At 42.4% G+C, this 20,155-nt stretch overlaps 1 pseudogene; it reads left to right on the plus strand.

Moving 5' to 3' along the window:
- Window positions 1–835: 835 nt before the first annotated feature.
- Window positions 836–20,155, plus strand: part of LOC118218885 — a 141,076-nt pseudogene continuing 121,756 nt past the window's right edge.

The following is a 20,155-nucleotide window of genomic DNA, read 5'->3' on the forward strand; positions in this document are numbered from 1 at the left end:
CTCGGTGCTGTATAGGTATGGGGCATGCCCCCGCCAAGGCGTAACTTGGCGGGATGGCATACCTGCCATCCCAATAAGATGTATTCCAAAGCAATGCTACCCAATATTTCCTCAATTCTTTCAAGTCACTTGGCCCTGTGTTTTGTAATCTTACCATTTTACAATGTCATGCAAACTTTGTGTCAGATCAAAGTGTCAAATATTTCGAATATATTTCGAATTGCCTCATGGAACACATTGAAATTCATGTAGAAAACTGCTGGTCAGTAACTACAGGAAGCATATTTCTCCAGAAAACATATGTTTATACTTGCTTCTGAACTGAATTTCAGTACATATACAAGTGATTGTATATTTGCTACGTACAATAAATACTGCATGTAAAATACATATTGTACATACATACATAGAGAACTTCTTTATCCCCATGGGGACATTTCCCTCGTAGCATGTTACATTCACATTTACGAACAGACATTTATACCAAGAAACATACAATCATTCACACAACAGAAAGGCTGGCCAGCGAAATACATATACCAATACAAATTGTTCACATAGACGCCTATTCAATCAATCTTGACTGTGAGAATGCCATCCACATATATGTTTGGCCTGTCCATGTAGTGCATGCTTATACACACAGGGCCAAGTGACTTGAAAGAATTGAGGAAATATTGGGTAGCATTGCTTTGGAATACATCTTATTTAATTTCGGTGAGGCAAGATAGCCTATACTGTTTGTAGTACCGTAACTTGGCGTCATTTTGATATCAATACTTTTAATGGCAGGCCTGAACTGGTCTTGTATGTGTGAGTAACTTGGCATTTTTGTACGTTGAAAACGTGTTTTTTATGAGATATATAAAACTCCGCCCATCGAACATTCAGTTCAGGCAGTAGGCTAAGTAAGGAAATGCGGTCCAAAAGAGAAACTGAAACTTAACGGTCCTTCTAATAACGGAGGAGAAAGAATCCCCAGGAAAAAAGGAATTAAATTAAATGTAAAAAACGGAGTAAACAGTCTGTTGTGGAGTGGAACTGAGGTAAGAGAAGCTGAAGGTAAAGGGATGCGGGAAGAAATGGGAATCTGCAGGTATAATCGCATTAACCCGCGTAATTCAGAAAAACTGACAGCTGCAACTAGCAATAAAATGGTGGGTTTAAGGCGCAGCCTCATAAGCTAAGAGCTCGGAGTTCGAACATAGCCTACCATTTAGACCAGAAAGTAATGTTGAAATAACCTTTAAGAAAGTTTACTTCCGTATTTTTGATATTCCATGAACATTTCGACCTCGTGAGGAGGTAGCCTAGCGAGACGGAGGTCAATTGTCGCTCGTTGTTGACATTTTGACGCTGCCGTATAAACCCGGATTTCGTTTTTAATTAAACGATTAAGAGGTTGTTACTTATTCTTTTATGTTTTATAGGAAATCATTCCCATTACTAAATCAAATTAATTGGTTTGCAATATTGAGGCAAAATATACAGTGGAGTGATTATATTAGGCAGAGATTACTCTATATTTCATTTCATTTCAACTTTATTCAAGACTCATCTTAAAAAGAGGTCCATAGCAGGTAAAATTAGGGTTGGGTATCAAGAACCAAATTTCCAAGAACCGTGGATTCGATAAGGCACGTGCATTTCGATCCTGCAGTTCGGTTCCTAACTTATGCATATTTCAGTCGCGCTCCCGAGTGAACTGCAGGGAGCATTTTACAGTCCATAAAAGCTGCACTTGTCTGCCAAGACCAGCTACCTATCGTCACATAATTTGTTACGCAGTACGTCAACAAAGCACGCGAGAAGAGACACTTTTTACCGTTTAAATCTGTTTACATCCTGGACCATGGCTGACCGCAGCAAACGCTCGAAAGTTTGGCTTAGCTTCATTAAAAAAGATAACGACACAGCAAAATGCAACACCTGCATTAAGGATATTTCGTGCAAGGGAGGAAGCACCTCCAATATGACGAAGCATTTACTTTAACACGGCGTGAATCTGATGATACCCCTTTTCCACCAACGCGAACCTAGTGCTGGTTCTGGGCTGATGCTAGTGCCGGTTCGCAGTTGAATATAGCGTTTTTTCTCGATATAATTGTGCCGCCGTGTTAACACATTACTACGGTTGCGGGTCAGGCACTCTTCACGGTAAGAATAAATTTTAGGATAACGCTTCCGATTTTGCTTGTGTCTAAAGTGCTGCGATGGAAACAGCGACAGATTTACCAACTATCCACATCTGCCCAAAATGTAAACAAGTCAGGCAGTTTTCACGGTCGGGAAAAATTTTATGACAACGTCTCACGCTCAGGTACAAAACATTCGCTTTTTATATTGAAGGTAAACGAATGATGTATACAAATTATTTTAATTTATTTTTTGTTATATTTTTCCATTATTCATTTAAATAGTTTTGGTTTGTAATTGTTTTTGTTGATCATTCCTTATAAGAGAGAGTAATATTTATTTTTATAAATGAAGGGAAAAAGAAACCTTGCTGTCACAGTTGACAGTTTACTGATTATAGCCTAAATGTGCCAAGAATAAAGGTAGGTTAATTTTTGTTCTTGAAATATTTGTTCTTTTTTTCCTCTCCAAAAGGTCTTCTAGTTTTCCCACTAGGGAAAAAATAAGGTTGGCTGACCTTACAATTCATATATGTATGTGTTTGTGACAAGTGGTTCTTTGTTTCAAGCTGTTTGTTTATAGGGTAAACGGACATGGAACAACGCAGGCACATTATTATAAGAAAATAGCGAAAAAGCGTCCGTCTATTGGCAACCTGTCCAAATTCCTCCTTCTGCTGAACGAAGTGAGAAAAGAGACTGGCTCGCGAGGCAAAATTCGTCCTAACACTGGGTACTGGCTTCTGATTGGTGCGCGAGAACCAGGGGTTTTGACCATAGACATGCATGAACTAGGCTTGACGTCACGGGTTTTGCTCGGTGTACCGTCCGACTATGGGTAAGATGGTAAGAGTCATAACTGAAGTGGTGATATCTGGAATTCACGTTTTAGATAGTCAAAACTGAATTGTAGATATCTTTAATTGGAGTTATAGAACTTAGTGGCGAAACTAGTCGAAATCTAATTAGAGATATCTTTAATGAGCGTTTTGACTTGTCAAAATATAATTAGAGATATCTTAAATTAGCGTTTTGACTTGTCATAAATTAATGACAAATATCTGTAATGTGAAACCGCACAGGTTATGTTAAAATGGCTTGCCATATTTTGGCTAGTAATATCTTAGATTCAGTTATCCAAAAAGATTTAGATGTTGTCAGGATTCTGCCTTTTTCTGTTTGTTTTTTCCTTTTCTGGGCCACCAGATGGCGGTACTTCAGTTTGTATTTCAGTTTGCTCCCTCTTTAGTTACCCCTGTGTTAATTGTATTATTGTTTTCAGTTATTCTGTCATTGTTTTTCTTTGTGTCTCGTTATCCCTCCCTGCTCTGGTTTGATTGTGCTTTGAGTTCACCTGTGTCTTGTTATCTTTGTGGCTATTTAAGTTCTCTGTTTCCCTGATTTGGGTGCTGGTTCCTTGTGTTTCTGCCTGAGAGTATCTGCCTGTCTGTTTCTGCCTGTGTTTCTGTCTGTGAGTTCTGCCCTCCCTGAGTTTTGTTTCCTCATGTTTTTTTTTTTTTTTTGTTATAAATTCTGCTGTTTTTGTTTTTGAAAGTGCCCTGCGTGACCTTGTTTTTGTTCCCTGTTTTCTGTTACCTGTATGAGAGTGAAGTCTTTGATTGTATTTACCTTTTTGGAGTTCCTGGTGTTTTCCCCACTCTGCGTTTGGGTCTTGGTCCCCCGTTACCTGACATATCGTAAATCGCAAGGAATGAAATATCTAACTGAATTTATGACTAAGTCAGAACTAATGTGGAGATATCTCTAATTTGAGTTGTGAGAATTGTAGTCAGAATTGAAATGGCGATACAGTATCTGGAATTCATGTTTTGGGTAGTCAAAACTGAATTGTACATATCTTAATTGGAGGTCCCATACAACTGAATGGCGAAAGTGACTTCAATCTTACTAGCAAAATGTAATTCGAGATTAAGTTTTTTGATGAGTGAAAATGCAGTTGGATATCTTAAATTAGCTTTTTGACTAGTCATAAATCAGTTACAGATACCTGCAATGTGAATCTGGTCAGACTATTAAATGTTTGCGACACAACACCTTAATTAGCACTACAACAGGCACAGAACACAAACTAAGATTGGGGAACTGGCGCCCTCTAGTGTGACAGTTGGATTCAGGTAGGGTTGTTATTTCCCAAAAATATATAAAAATAATTGGCACCCCTAGAGATTCTTATAAATAAAATCAAACTAAATCTACATCAATATTAAGAGAAAATCGTGTGACCTTCCATGGCTTCCTGTTTCACTGGAGGATTAAACTGAGAACCTGATTGTGAAACCCATTTTTCATCTTTGCCGCAGAGAAAGACAAAGAACAGACGAACGAAATTAAAATGGTTGACCTTTGGTGACCTTTGAAAATCATGCCAATGGATCAAAAAATAAACTGAAGATGCTAGTTACTACTGTGAGGGCAATAATGAAGAAGTTTAAAACTGCTGGAGGGCAGCATGGTGGTGTGTGTGAGTTTGCATATTCTCATCCCATGTCTGCATGGGTTTCCTCCCACAGTCCAAAGACATGCAGGTTAAGCTAATTGGAGACACTAAATTGCTTGAATGTATAAGTGTGTAAGTGCATGGTGTGTGTGCCCTGTGATGGACTGATGACCTATTCAGGGTTTTTTCCTTCCTCTTGCCCAATGCATGCTGGGTGAGGTTCCAGCCCCCCTCACAACCATGTCCAGGAATATGATGTAGGGTGGATTTAAGGATGCATATACTGAAAAGAAAAATAGGGTGGTGGATCTTTAATGTTATGGGGCTACTTTGCTCACACTGGTCATCGGGCCTTTGTTAAGGAAAGCAGCATCGTGAACTCTACCCAAGTACCAGGACAATTTAGCCCTAAATCTGACCACCTCTGCCAGCAGACTGAAACTAGTGGATCTTTCAGCAAGACAGTGACCCCAAATTCACGTTAAAATCCACAAATAGAAAGGTTAATGATGCAGAAGCATCATTGTGCAATGGCTACAACAGTCTAAAAACTGCTGAAACTCCCTGAAAACCTGTGACTCAATTGAACAGCACAGCCCATAAGCACGGATCAACAAAGACATCAGGATCTGGAAAGATTGTGGGTGGAGGAAGAGTCTAAGATCCCTCCCAATGTGTTCTCTGGTCTTATAACACGTTATGTAAAAAGACTCAGTGCCATTATCCCTGCAAGGGGAGGGTGCACACAGTACCAAATACAGGGGTGCCAATAATTGTGACACACAATTTTTGTAAAATTGTTGTATCATCTGAGAAATGTCGTTTTGGTAGTTTCCATTATATCATTGAATATATTCCATATGTTGGACAATGAAAATATACCTCAGCACTGGTAATCTTTATATTCAACAGTCTTAGTAATTGTTATCGTTGGTGCAGAATATTTTGGAGGGAATTGTATTACTGTACAAGTTTATGGCTCAATTAATTTCCAGATTTGTCCCTGTCTGTTCTGTGAGATTTGATGTATGTGTGTGTCAAATTCAAACCAATTTAAACAGAATAAACACGCCATATTCACGGGAATCTAATCGAACGGAATTTATATATTACAACAGAGGCAACCAAATGATAAACAAACAAAAAAAACAACAACAAAATAACGATATGGCAAGTATTTGATCAGGAAAACATAAACCCAGGTACAATCATTACTCAACTGGCAATGTGAAATAATAACTGATCGTCCATTGAATAACAGTTAAAGTTGAAGTCCGAGTTTAGTTTAGTTGTCAGGTATCCACGGAAACACAAATCCAGAAAACGTGCCAAAAATAATAAGTCCCGAAACCAAAATTAATGCATAAGTGCAAAAATCTTCTTTCCTCTCCAAAAACAAATAATTAAGCAATGTATTGCATTCAAAGAAACAAACAAAAAAAAAAACCCAAAAAGCTTCGGCTCACCCTCCTAATGCAGTAGAAGAGAATTCCTTTAAAACGTAGGTTCAGCAGGTTACTCGTTTTCGTGTCTTGGAGCTGTGTTGAATAATTGTAGGTTGAAAAAAATACAATCCAAACAAAAACGCCAACAAATCTCAGGATTCTTGATTATTTTCTGCTGACTCCCCTTTACTCCATTCTCCGTTGCTACCTCTTGCCCCCAATCTATTTCAAAAAACCTATCACCTGGCCCGTCACCACCTGTTTGCTGCTTGAGCGCAACTCTTAAAGGGCCGGCATACAAATTTGCGATACTTCGCAAAGGACTCATTATCGATGCATACATTGAGTATATCAGTGGGACAAAATGCACAAATAACATAATATGGTGCGTACATATTTTAATGCACCAAACTTAATTAAATTACCTTTTTGTGTTACACGTTTACATTATGTGGCCCTCACAGTGTATTATTATGTCTGTGCGTTATCATGTTCTTCTTGTGTGTATTTACAGGTCGGCCAATTTGGGTCAGAACCCACTTGTGAATCTGATCTGGTGTGTTCAGGTGTCCTGAGACAGGGGGCGCTGTTTCTAAAATGAGTTCCTCAGAGGAGACCGAGACTGACGATGGAACCCACGGCCCTGCGAGAAAGAGGTAAAAATGCATGAATCAGAGAGTTAATGTGCTGTGAGTTAGAGCTGCAGTAAGAGGATGAGTTTAACTGGAAGCTCTGTCTCCATGTGCTGTGAGTTAGAGCTGCAGTAAGAGGATGAGTTTAACTGGAAGCTCTGTCTCCATGTGCTGTGAGTTAGAGCTGCAGTAAGAGGATGAGTTTAACTGGATGCTCTGTCTCCATGTGCTGTGAGTTAGAGCTGCAGTAAGAAGATGAGTTTTACTGGGAGCTCTGTCTCCATGTACTGTGAGTTAGAGCTGCAGTAAGAAGATGAGTTTTACTGGGAGCTCTGTCTCCATGTGCTGTAAGTTAGAGCTGCAGTAAGAAGATGAGTTTAACTGGAAGCTCTGTCTCCATGTGCTGTGAGTTAGAGCTGCAGTAAGAGGATGAGTTTAAATGGAAGCTCTGTCTCCATGTTTGTTCACAGGGTCCGGGTAAAGAGGGCAGGGTCACCTGTGCCCAGCTGTCTGTCTATGAAGAGTGATCGTTCAATGAATCTTCCATACAACTTCAGAGGAGAGTTCACAGGTGATCAAAGGTAATGAAACAAGTTCATACTGACACTATGGTTGAATAAAACTTAAATCTCAGTGGCTACTTTTTGGTTTAGTGGGGTGTATGATAGTACATTCTGATCAACATGTGTGTATTAACTCATTTTAAAGTGTCATGATGTGTTTTATATCACATTCGGATGTGCTATGAATTAGAGCTGCAGTAAGAGTAAGAGTTTAACTGGAAGCTCTCTCTCCATGTGCTGTGAGTTAAAGCTGCAGTTAGAAGATGAGTTTAACTGGATGCTCTGTCTCCATGTGCTGTAAGTTAGAGCTGCAGTAAGAGGATGAGTTTAACTGGAAGCTCTGTCTCCATGTACTGTGAGTAAGAGCTGCAGTAAGAGGATGAGTTTAACTGGAAGCTCTGTCTCCATGTGCTGTGAGTTAGAGCTGCAGTAAGAGGATGAGTTTAACTGGAAGCTCTGTCTCCATGTGCTGTGAGTTAGAGCTGCAGTAAGAGGATGAGTTTAAATGGAAGCTCTGTCTCCATGTTTGTTCACAGGGTCCGGGTAAAGAGGGCAGGGTCACCTGTACCCAGCTGTCTGTCTATGAAGAGTGACTGTTCAATGTATCGTCCAACCAACTTCAGAGGAGAGTTCACAGGTGATCAAAGGTAATGAAACAAGTTCATACTGACACTACGGTTGAATACAACTTAAATCTCAGTGGCTACTTTTTGGTTTAGTGGGGTGTATGATAGCACATTCTGATCAACATGTGTGTATTAACTCATTTTAAAGTGTCATGATGTGTTTTATATCACATTCGGATGTGCTGTGAGTTAGAGCTGCAGTAAGAGGATGAGTTTAACTGGAAGCTCTGTCTCCATGTGCTGTGAGTTAGAGCTGCAGTAAGAGGATGAGTTTAACTGGAAGCTCTGTCTCCATGTGCTGTGAGTTAGAGCTGCAGTAAGAGTATGAGTTTAACTGGAAGCTCTGTCTCCATGTGCTGTGAGTTAGAGCTGCTGTAAGAGGATGAGTTTAACTGGAAGCTCTGTCTCCATGTGCTGTGAGTTAGAGCTGCAGTAAGAGGATGAGTTTAACTGGAAGCTCTGTCTCCATGTGCTGTGAGTTAGAGCTGCAGTAAGAGGATGAGTTTAACTGGAAGCTCTGTCTCCATGTACTGTGAGTTAGAGCTGCAGTAAGAGGATGAGTTTAACTGGAAGCTCTGTCTCCATGTGCTGTGAGTTAGAGCTGCAGTAAGAGGATGAGTTTAACTGGATGCTCTGTCTCCATGTGCTGTGAGTTAGAGCTGCAGTAAGAAGATGAGTTTTACTGGGAGCTCTGTCTCCATGTACTGTGAGTCAGAGCTGCAGTAAGAGGATGAGTTTAACTGGATGCTCTGTCTCCATGTGCTGTAAGTTAGAGCTGCAGTAAGAAGATGAGTTTAACTGGAAGCTCTGTCTCCATGTGCTGTGAGTTAGAGCTGCAGTAAGAGGATGAGTTTAAATGGAAGCTCTGTCTCCATGTGCTGTGAGTTAGAGCTGCAGTAAAAGGATGAGTTTAACTGGAAGCTCTGTCTCCATGTGCTGTGAGTTAGAGCTGCAGTAAGAGGATGAGTTTAACTGGAAGCTCTGTCTCCATGTTTGTTCACAGGGTCCGGGTAAAGAGGGCAGGGTCACCTGTGCCCAGCTGTCTGTCTATGAAGAGTGATCGTTCAATGAATCTTCCATACAACTTCAGAGGAGAGTTCACAGGTGATCAAAGGTAATGATATAAGTTCACGTTGACACTATTGTTGAATTAAACATAAATTTAATTGCCAACTTTCAGGTGTAGTGGAGTGCAGGATAGCATGTTCAGGTCCACATGAGTGTATTAAATCATTTAAAAGTGTCATGATGTGTTTTAGGCCTTGTCCACACGTATATGGATTTTTTAAAAACGTAGTTTTTTCCCTCCGTTTTTGCCTCCCGTCCACACGAAAATGGCGTTTTAAGTCACTGAAAACTAAGGTTTTTGAAAACGCCTTCCAAGGCGGAGATTTTTCAAAACATTTACGAACACAGACTTATACCAAGAAACATACTATCATTCACGCAACAGAAGGCTGGGCAGCAAAATACATACATACCAACAGAAATTGGACATATACACGCCTATTCAATCAATCTTGACTGTGAGAGAGCCATCCACACATATGTTTGGCCTGTCCATGTAGTGCATGCTTATACACACAGGACCAAGTGACTTGAAAGAATGGAGGAAATATTGGGTAGCATTGCTTTGGAATACATCGTATTTAATTTCGGTGAGGCAAGATAGCCTATATTGTTTGTAGTACCGTAACTTGGCGTCATTTTGATATCAATACTTTTAATGGCAGGCCTGGAGTGGTCTCGTATGTGTGAGTAACTTGGCATTTTTGTACGTTGAAAACGTGTTTTTTATGAGATCAATACATACATTGAGTATATCAGTGGGATAAAATGCACAAATAACATAATATGGTGCGTAAATATTTTAATGCACCAAACGTAATTTAATTACCTTTTTGTGTTACACATTTACATTATGTGGCCCTCACAGTGTATTATTATGTCTGTGCGTTATCATGTTCTTCTTGTGTGTATTTACACGTCTGCCAATTTGGGTCAGAACCCACTTGTGAATCTGATCTGGTGTGTTCAGGTGTCCTGAGACAGGGGGCGCTGTTTCTAAAATGAGTTCCTCAGAGGAGACCGAGACTGACGATGGAACCCACGGCCCTGCGAGAAAGAGGTAAAAATGCATGAATCAGAGAGTCAATGTGCTGTGAGTTAGAGCTGCAGTAAGAGAATGAGTTTAACTGGAAGCTCTGTCTCCATGTGCTGTGAGTTAGAGCTGCAGTAATTAGATTAGATTAGATTAGATTCAACTTTATTGTCATTGCACAGAGTACACGTACTGAGACAACGAAATGCAGTTAGCATCTAACCAGAGGTGCAAAAGAAGCAGTAAAGTGCAGTAAGGTGTATGTACATACTGAATAAATATGAATACAATATTGATAAATATGGATACAATACAATGTGATATAAAGAGTATAGACAGTGGATTGGTATAAATATGATAAATATATTATTAGCAAGGTGCGGCAGTGCGAGGTTCAGTCATTGGAGGGGGGGGGGCTGGGGGGGTCCAGGTGGGTGTATCCGGGGTGAGGGGTGGGGGGGGGGCTGTCACCGTGGTGCAGAGCTCAACAAGGTGACAGCTGAGGGGAAAAAGCTGTTCCTGAACCTGCTGGTCCTAGAACGGAGGCTCCTGTAGCGCCTCCCAGAGGGAAGGAGGGCAAACAGTCTGTGGCTGGGGTGAGAGGTGTCCCTGGCGATGCTGCGTGCCTTCCGCAGACACCGCTTGTGCTGGACAGTCTGAATTGCTGGGAGTGGAGTGCTGGTGATGCGTTGGGCGTTTTTCACCACCCTCTGAAGTGCTTTCCGGTCCGAGGCAGAACAGCTGCCGTACCAGACTGTGATGCAGTTGGTGAGGATACTTTCAATTGTGCAGCGGTAGAAGTTCACCAGAATCTGAGGAGACAGATGGGCTTTCCTCAGTCTCCTCAGGAAGAAGAGTCGCTGGTGAGCCTTCTTGACCAGGGTCGAAGTGTTGAGGGCCCAGGAGAGGTCCTCAGAGATGTGGACGCCCAGAAACTTGAAGCTGGTGACACGCTCAACCTCTGTCCCGTCGATGCAGATAGGGGCGTGCGTGCCTCCTTTGGTCTTTCTGAAGTCCACAATGAGCTCCTTGGTCTTCTTGGTGTTGAGGGCCAGGTTGTTGTCAGCGCACCACGCCGCAAGGTGTTGGACCTCCTCCCTGTAGGCTGTCTCATCGTTGTTATTTATGAGACCAACCACCGTTGTGTCGTCTGCAAACTTGATAATGGTATTGGAGCCATGTACAGGAGTGCAGTCATGGGTGAAGAGGGAGTATAGGAGAGGACTCAGCACACAGCCTTGTGGGACGCCGGTGCTCAGGATGAGGGTTGAGGAGGTGAGGTTGTCTAACCTAACATACTGAGGTCTGTTGGTTAGGAAGTCTAATATCCAGTTGCAGAGGGAGGGGTTGATACCAAGGTCCCCAAGTTTGGTGATGAGTTTGGAGGGGATGATGGTGTTGAATGCTGAACTAAAGTCAATGAACAGCATTCTTACATAGGTGTTATTGTTGTCCAAGTGGGAGAGGGCGGAGTGTAACGCTGTGGAGATGGCGTCCTCCGTACTATTTTGACGGTAGGCGAATTGGAAGGGGTCCAGTGTGGGTGGTAGGCAGGATTTGAGATGAGCCAGGACCAGCCTCTCAAAGCACTTCATGATGGTGGAGGTGAGTGCAACAGGGCGGAAGTCATTTAGGCTCGCTGCAGAGGAGTTTTTCGGCACTGGCACGATGGAGGTGGATTTGAAGCACGTGGGGACAGCTGCTGGGGCCAGTGACAGGTTGAAGATGTCAGTCAGGACCTCAGTCAGCTGCCCAGCGCAGGCCCTGAGCACGCGTCCGGGGATGCCATCAGGACCAGCAGCCTTGTGTGCATTGATCCTGCTCAGTGCTGCACACACGTCACACAGAGCTGCAGTAAGAGGATGAGTTTAAGTGGAAGCTCTGTCTCAATGTGCTGTGAGTTAGAGCTGCAGTTAGAGTGTGAGTTTAAATGGAAGCTCTGTCTCCATGTGCTCTGAGTTAGAGGTGCAGTTAGAGGATGATTTTAACTGGATGCTCTGTCTCCATGTGCTGTGAGTTAGAGCTGCAGTTAGAGGATGAGTTTAAGTGGAAGCTCTGTCTCCATGTGCTGTGAGTTAGAGCTGCAGTTAGAGTGTGAGTTTAAATGGAAGCTTTGTCTCCATGTGCTGTGAGTTAGAGCTGTAGTAAGAGGATGAGTTTAACTGGAAGCTCTGTCTCCATATACTGTGAGTTAGAGCTGCAGTAAGATGGTGAGTTTAACTGGAAGCTCTGTCTCCATGTACTGTGAGTTAGAGCTGCAGTAAGAGGATGAGTTTAACTGGAAGCTCTGTCTCCATGTGCTGTGAGTTAGAGCTGCAGTAAAAGGATGAGTTTAACTGGAAGCTCTGTCAATGTATGCTGTGAGTTAGAGCTGCAGTAAGAGGATGAGTTTAACTGGAAGCTCTGTCTCCATGTTTGTTCACAGGGTCCGGGTAAAGAAGGCAGAGTCACCTGTACCCAGCTGTCTGTCTATGAAGAGTGACCATTCAATGCATCATCCAACGTACTTCAGTGGAGAGTTCACAGGTGATCAAAGGTAATGAAACACGTTCATATTGCATTAGACCTGCAGAAAGTGGATGAGTTTAACTGGAAGCTCTGTCTCCTTGTGCTGTGAGTTAGAGCTGCAGTAGGAGGATGAGTTTAACTGGAAGCTCTGTCTCCACGTGCTGTGAGTTAGAGCTGCAGTAAGAGGATGAGTTTAACTGGAAGCGTTGTCTCCATATTCTGTGAGTTGGAGCTGCAGTAAGAGGATGAGTTTCACTGAAATCTTTGTCTCCATGTTTTGTTCACAGGGTCCAGGTAGGTTGGGCTGCGTCACCTGTACCCAGCTGTCTGCCTATGAAAAGTGACCATTCAATGCATCATCTAACGTACTTCAGTGGAGAGTTCACAGGTGATCAAAGGTAATGAAACACGTTCATATTGCTTTAGACCTGCAGAAAGTGGATGATTTTAACTGGAAGCTCTGTCAAAATTTGCTGTTAGTTAGACCTGCAGCAAGAGGACAAGTTTAACTGGAAGCTCTGTCTCCATGTGCCGTGAGATAGAGCTGCAGTAAGAGGATGAGTTTAACTGGAAGCTTTGTCTCCATGTGCTGTGAGTTAGAGCTGCAGTATGACGATGAGTTTAACTGGAAGCTCTGTCTCCTTGTGCTGTGTGTTAGAGGTGCAGTAAGAGGATGAGTTTAACTGGAAGCTCTGTCTCCACGTGCTGTGAGTTAGAGCTGCACTAAGTGGATGAGTTTAACTGGAAGCTTTGTCTCCATATTCTGTGAGTTAGAGCTGCAGTAAGAGGATGAGTTTCACTGAAATCTTTGTCTCCATGTTTTGTTCACAGGGTCCAGGTAGATAGGTCTGTGTCACCTGTACCCAGCTGTCTGTCTATGAAGAGTGACCATTCAATGCATCATCCAACGTACTTCAGTGGAGAGTTCACAGGTGATCAAAGGTAATGAAACACGTTCATATTGCATTAGACCTGCAGAAAGTGGATGAGTTTAACTGGAAGCTCTGTCTCCTTGTGCTGTGAGTTAGAGCTGCAGTAGGAGGATGAGTTTAACTGGAAGCTCTGTCTCCACGTGCTGTGAGTTAGAGCTGCAGTAAGAGGATGAGTTTCTCTGGAAGCTTTGTCTCCATATTCTGTGAGTTGGAGCTGCAGTAAGAGGATGAGTTTCACTGAAATCTTTGTCTCCATGTTTTGTTCACAGGGTCCAGGTAGGTTGGGCTGGGTCACCTGTACCCCGCTGTCTGCCTATGAAGAGTCACCATTCAATGCATCATCCAACGTACTTCAGTGGAGGGTTCACACGTGATCAAAGGTAATGAAACACTTTCATACTGCATTAGATCTGCAGCAAGTGGATGAGTTTAACTGGAAGCTCTGTCTCCTTGTGCTGTGAGTTAGACCTGCAGCAAGAGGATGAGTTTAACTGGAAGCTGTGTCTCCATGTGCTGTGAGTTAGAGCTGCAGTATGACGATGAGTTTAACTGGATGCTCTGTCTCCATGTGCTGTGAGTTAGAGCTGCAGTATGACGATGAGTTTAACTGGAAGCTCTGTCTCCTTGTGCTGTGAGTTAGAGCTGCAGTAAGAGGATGAGTTTCACTGGAAGCTCTGTCTCCTTGTGCTGTGAGTTAGACCTGCAGCAAGAGGACAAGTTTAACTGTAAGCTTTGTCTCCATATTCTGTTAGTTAGAGCTGCAGTAAGAGGATGAGTTTAACTGGAAGCTCTGTCTATCTGTGCTGTGAATTAGAGCTTCAGCAAGAGGATGAGTTTAACTGGAAGCTTTGTCTCCATATTCTGTTAGTTAGAGCTGCAGTAAGAGGATGAGTTTAACTGGAAGCTCTGTCTCCATGTGCTGTGAGTTAGAGCTGCAGTAAGAGGATGAGATTAACTGGAAGCTCTGTCTCCATGTGCTGTGAGTTAGAGCTGCAGTAAGAGGATGAGTTTAACTGGAAGCTCTGTTTCCATGTTTGTTCACAGGGTTCAGGTAGAGAGGACAGGGTCACCTGTACCCAGCTGTCTGTCTATGAAGAGTGATCATTCAATGGATCGTCCAATCAACTTCAGAGGACAGTTCACAGGTGATCAAAGGTAATGAAACAAGTTCATATTGACACTACGGTTGAATTGAACTTAAATTTCATTGGCAACTTTCAGGTTTAGTGGGGTGCATGATAGCACGTTCAGGTCAACATGGGTGTATTAGATCATTTTAAAGTGTCATGATGTGTTTTATATCACATTCGGATGTGCTGTGAGTTAGAGCTGCAGTAAGAGGATGAGTTTAACTGGAAGCTCTGTCTCCATGTGCTGTGAGTTAGAGCTGCAGTAAGAGGATGAGTTTAACTGGAAGCTCTGTCTCCATGTGCTGTGAGTTTGAGCTGCAGTAAGAGGATGAGTTTAACTGGAAGCTCTGTCTCTATGTGCTGTGTGTTAGAGCTGCAGTAAGAGGATGAGTTTAACTGGAAGCTCTGTCTCCATGTGCTATGAGTTAGAGCTGCAGTAAGAGGACGAGTTTAACTGGAAGCTCTGTCTCCATGTGCTGTGAGTTAGAGCTGCAGTAAGAGGATGAGTTTAACTGGAAGCTCTGTCTCCATGTGCTGTGAGTTAGAGCTGCAGTAAGAGGATGAGTTTAACTGGAAGCTCTGTTTCCATGTTTGTTCACAGGGTTTGGGTAGAGAGGACAGGGTCACCTGTACCCAGCTGTCCGTCTATGAAGAGTGATCATTCAATGGATCGTCCAATCAACTACAGAGGACAGTTCACAGGTGATCAAAGGTAATGAAACAAGTTCACATTGACACTACGGTTGAATTGAACTTAAATTTCATTGGCAACTTTCAGGTGTAGTGGGGTGCATGATAGCACGTTCAGGTCAACATGGGTGTATTAGATCATTTTAAAGTGTCATGATGTGTTTTATATCACATTCGGATGTGCTATGAGTTAGAGCTGCAGTAAGAGGACGAGTTTAACTGGAAGCTCTGTCTCCATGTGCTGTGAGTTAGAGCTGCAGTAAGAGGATGAGTTTAACTGGATGCTCTGTCTCCATGTGCTGTGAGTTAGAGCTGCAGTACGAGGATGAGTTTAACTGGAAGCTCTGTCTCCATGTGCTGTGAGTTAGAGCTGCAGTAAAAGGATGAGTTTACCTTGGAGCTCTGTCTCCATGTACTGTGAGTTAGAGTTTCAGTAAGAGGATGATTTTAACTGGATGCTCTGTCTCCATGTGCTGTGAGTTAGAGCTGCAGTAAGAGGATGAGTTTAACTGGAAGCTCTGTCTCCATGTGCTGTGAGTTAGAACTGCAGTTAGAGTGTGAGTTCAAATGGAAGCTCTGTCTCCATGTGCTGTGAGTTAGAGAGCTGCAGTAAGAGGATGAGTTTAACTGGAAGCTCTGTCTCCATGTTTTGTTCACAGGCTCCAGGTAGATTGGGCTGGGTCACCTGTACCCAGCTGTCTGTCTATGAAGAGTGACCGTTCAATGGGTTTTCCAGTCAACTTCAGAGGACAGTTCACAGGTGATCAGAGGTAATGAAACACGTTCGTATTGAATTATACCTGCAATAAGAGGATGATTTTAACTGGAAGCTCTGTCTCCTTGTGCTGTGAGTTAGAGCTACAGTAAGAGGATGAGTTTAACTGGAAGCTCTGTCTCCATGTGCTGTGAGTTAGAGTTGCAGTAAGAGGGTGAGTTTAACTGGAAGCTCTGTCTCCATGTGCTGTGAGTTAGAGTTGCAGTAAGAAGATGAATTTAACTGTAAACTTTGTCTCATGATTTGTTCACAGGATCCACTGCTCACAGGTGTCCAACCATATTGTAGAGAGGAGTTCAGAGAAACTGTTCTCAAAACAGGTATTATTTATATATTTTTTTATTTTAATATTTGCTCATGTGATTGTCTTGTACTGTACACTGCATTTCCTTTGAATATGATCACGTGACAATAAATTAATTAGTACCTTTTTATTGACAAGATTGAATATGTAATCAGGTTTTATCATTTTTTATGATACCTGGCCCTCCTGGGCTCACAGAAAGACGCAAATTATTTTTTAGGACCCAAACACAATGGCAGAGTAAGACTCCAAGCAGAGTGTTTGAAGCATGTAGTTTAGTCAGAATTTTCCAAATGTTTTGCACTGAGATACTGATTTATTCTATTGGAACTCTTGATTTATCACAAGTAGTGTCTCTACAAAACCACACAATAAATTGTCCAGTATTAATTCAACTCTCATCTCTTTTAACAGATAATGTTTCATCCCACTCTGCAATGTTGGACCAAAAGTTATCTGTTAAGAGTTGAATTAACACTGGACATTAACTTGACATTTTATTGTGCATTAATCAGGGATAAAAGGTGCACTTCAAACTTGAGGCTTTGGACCTTCTGCATGTAATAATAATAATAATAAATTTATTTTATATAGATCTTTTCAAGAACTCAAAGACGCTTTACAATAATTGGTACATACATACATACAATGAAACATACAATTCAGAGACGAAAAAAAAGAAAGGGGGAAGACAAACATCAAGGGAAAGCTAGGGAAAAGAGGTGGATTTTAAGACGTGATTTGAAGGAGGTGAGTGAGTCAGAGGTACGGATGTCAGGGGGGAGGGTATTCCAGAGTTTGGGGGCGGCAACTGAGAAGGCGCGGTCGCCAAAAGAACGGCACTGAGAGGGGATGGTGGGGGGGAGGCCGGCAGTGGATAAACATAACTGTCTGGGTGGCTGGTAGGGGAGCAGGAGGTCAGAGAGGTAAGTGGGTGCGAGGCCATTTAGGGATTTGTAAACTAGGAGGAGGAGTTTGAATGTGATGCGTAATGTGATTGGGAGCCAGTGTAAATCTTTCAAGATAGGGGTGATGTGAGACCGGGAGGATGTGCGGGACAGTATTCTTGTGGCCGAGTTCTGAACCAGTTGCAGTTTGTGTAGGAGACGGGAGGGAAGACCAGTGAGGAGTGCATTGCAGTAGTCCAGTCTGCTGGAAATGAATACGTGAATGAGTCTTTCTGCATCGGGATGGGTGAGAGAGGGTATGAGTCTGGAGATATTGCGTAGATGGAAAAATGAAACCTTGACAGTGTTGTTGATGTGCTTTTCAAAGGAGAGGGATGGATCGAGTATGACACCGAGGTTGCGGACCAGGGGGGAGGGGGAGACAGGGGTACCGTCAATGGTGAGGGAGAAGTTGTGTAGTTTTGTGAGCTGGGGTTTTGGTCCGATGAGAATGATTTCAGTTTTTTCACAGTTGAGTTTAAGAAAATTGTGTTGCATCCAGGATTTGACGTGTGTCAGACAGGTTTCAATGATGGCAGTGGGTGGCTGATTTGTGGATGTAGAGCTGATATAGATTTGTATTCTGTTTAAAAGTATATGTCCCTGTTCTGGCCTTCCTATAAGAGAAAACATGAGGTATATTGCAAGAATCTGATTGTTTCAATGGCTCTCATACAGCACACCACTTCATGTGTTATTTCACACTGATACAGAACACCTCTTCATGTGTTTATTTCACACTAATACAGCACACCTCTTCATGTGTTTATTTCACACTAATACAGCTGACCAGCAGCCTTGTGAAGCAGAAGGATCTCACTGACTCACTGGAGAGAGATGAGCAGCACAGTAAGAGTTTTCACTCATTGCTACTGTGTGTCCATTTGAATGCTGAAATGAGCTTAGCAATCGAATATAACAGAGTACAATGTTTTGATTTATAGCATCTACACTTTCATAATAGTGTTTTACATCAACAGTCTTGCATATTGAAAACATCACACACTACATGTACACAACAGTGTTTAAATTAAAATATTGCATCCAGCAGTGATTATGGGGCAAGCAAATGCATATGAGATTAAATGTCCCTGAAAGAGATTCAGATCTGAGTTTTTATCCAGGATTAATGAGCACTGAGCATAAAAATTATAAGATGATTAAATTACTACCTGACCCATGAAGACCATATTTACCACATCATACTATGAAAAATTAAGAAATTGAATGTGATAAAGGAATTGAATCCTTTTTCATTGTTTGATATGTTTTCATTTTGTGTGTAGAGCACACTGTGAGAAGTGTGTAACACCTTAAGAGGTGTGTAAACCATTGTGAAAATGGACTGCATATGTATTTTTTATTATCTGTTCTGTTATTTTAAACATTGTTTCTCATGTTTCCTCTCCTCAGATACATCCATAGAAAGAGCCCAGCAGGCACTGAAAACTGCTCTGAAGAAGAAGTTTGAATGCATATTTGAAGGTTTAGCAAAGCAGGGCAACCCAACCCTCCTCAATGAGATCTATACAGAGCTCTACATCACAGAGGGGGGAAGTGGGGGCGTTAATGATGAACACGAGATCAGACAGATTGAGACAGCATCCAAGAGACAAACCACACAGGAGACTGCAATCATCTGCAATGACATCTTTAAGCCTTTACCTGGACAAGAGAGACCCATCAGAACTGTGCTTACAAAGGGCATCGCTGGCATTGGGAAAACCGTCTCTGTGCAAAAGTTCATTCTGGACTGGGCAGAAGGAAAAGCCAATCAGGACATTGATTTCATCTTCACTCTTCCTTTCCGAGATCTGAATCTGAAAAAGGAGAGAGAATTTAGTCTCATGAAACTTCTGCAGCACTACTTTCCGCAACTGAAAGAGATCAAAAGTTTTGAAGATGAAGTCAAAGTTGTGTTCATCTTTGATGGTCTGGATGAGTGTCGACTTCCTCTAGATTTCCAAAGCAATAAGATCTGCTGTGATATAACAGAGTCATCATCAGTGGATGTGCTGCTGACCAACCTCATTCTGGGGAATCTGCTTCCCTCTGCTCTCCTCTGGATCACCTCCCGACCAGCAGCAGCCAATCAGATCCCTCCTCAGTGCGTCCACCAGGTGACAGAGGTACGAGGGTTCAATGACCCACAGAAGGAGGAATACTTTAGGAAGAGAATCAGAGATGAGACAAAGGCCAGGAGAATTATCTCACACGTGAAGTCATCCAGGAGTCTCTACATCATGTGTCACATACCGGTCTTCTGCTGTATTTCTGCCACTGTACTGGAGACAATGTTGGGTAAAGAGAGTGGAGATCTACCCAAAACTCTGACTGAAATGTACACACACTTCCTGCTCATTCAGACTAATGTGAAGAATGAGAAGTATCATGGCAATGGTGTGACAAACCCGAAAATCTCTGAGTCAGATACAGAAATCATCCTGAAACTGGGGAAGCTGGCTTTTCTACAGCTGGAAAAGGGCAATCTGATATTCTATGAAGAGGACCTGAGAGAGAGTGGCATTGATGTCAGTGAAGCTTCAGTGTACTCTGGGGTGTGCACAGAGATCTTTAAAGAGGAGTGTGGGTTGGGTGAGGAGAAGGTCTACTGCTTTGTGCATCTGAGCATTCAGGAGTATCTGGCTGCCTTGTTTGTGTTTCATTCATGTGTGAATGAGAACAGAAATGTACTCAGAGCAGAAGAATCAAAACTTCGCAGTGACAGAGTGCAGCTGTCTGAGTTACACAGGACTGCAGTGGATCAGGCCTTAGAGAGTAAGAATGGACACCTGGACCTTTTCCTCAGATTCCTTCTAGGCCTCTCTCTGGACTCCATTCAGACTCTATTAGGAGGAATACTGACACAGACAGGAAGCAGATCACCTGTACCAGATCCACAGACACAG

This window comes from Anguilla anguilla, chromosome 19 (assembly GCF_013347855.1).
Source record: "Anguilla anguilla isolate fAngAng1 chromosome 19, fAngAng1.pri, whole genome shotgun sequence".
Lineage (NCBI taxonomy): Eukaryota > Metazoa > Chordata > Actinopteri > Anguilliformes > Anguillidae > Anguilla > Anguilla anguilla.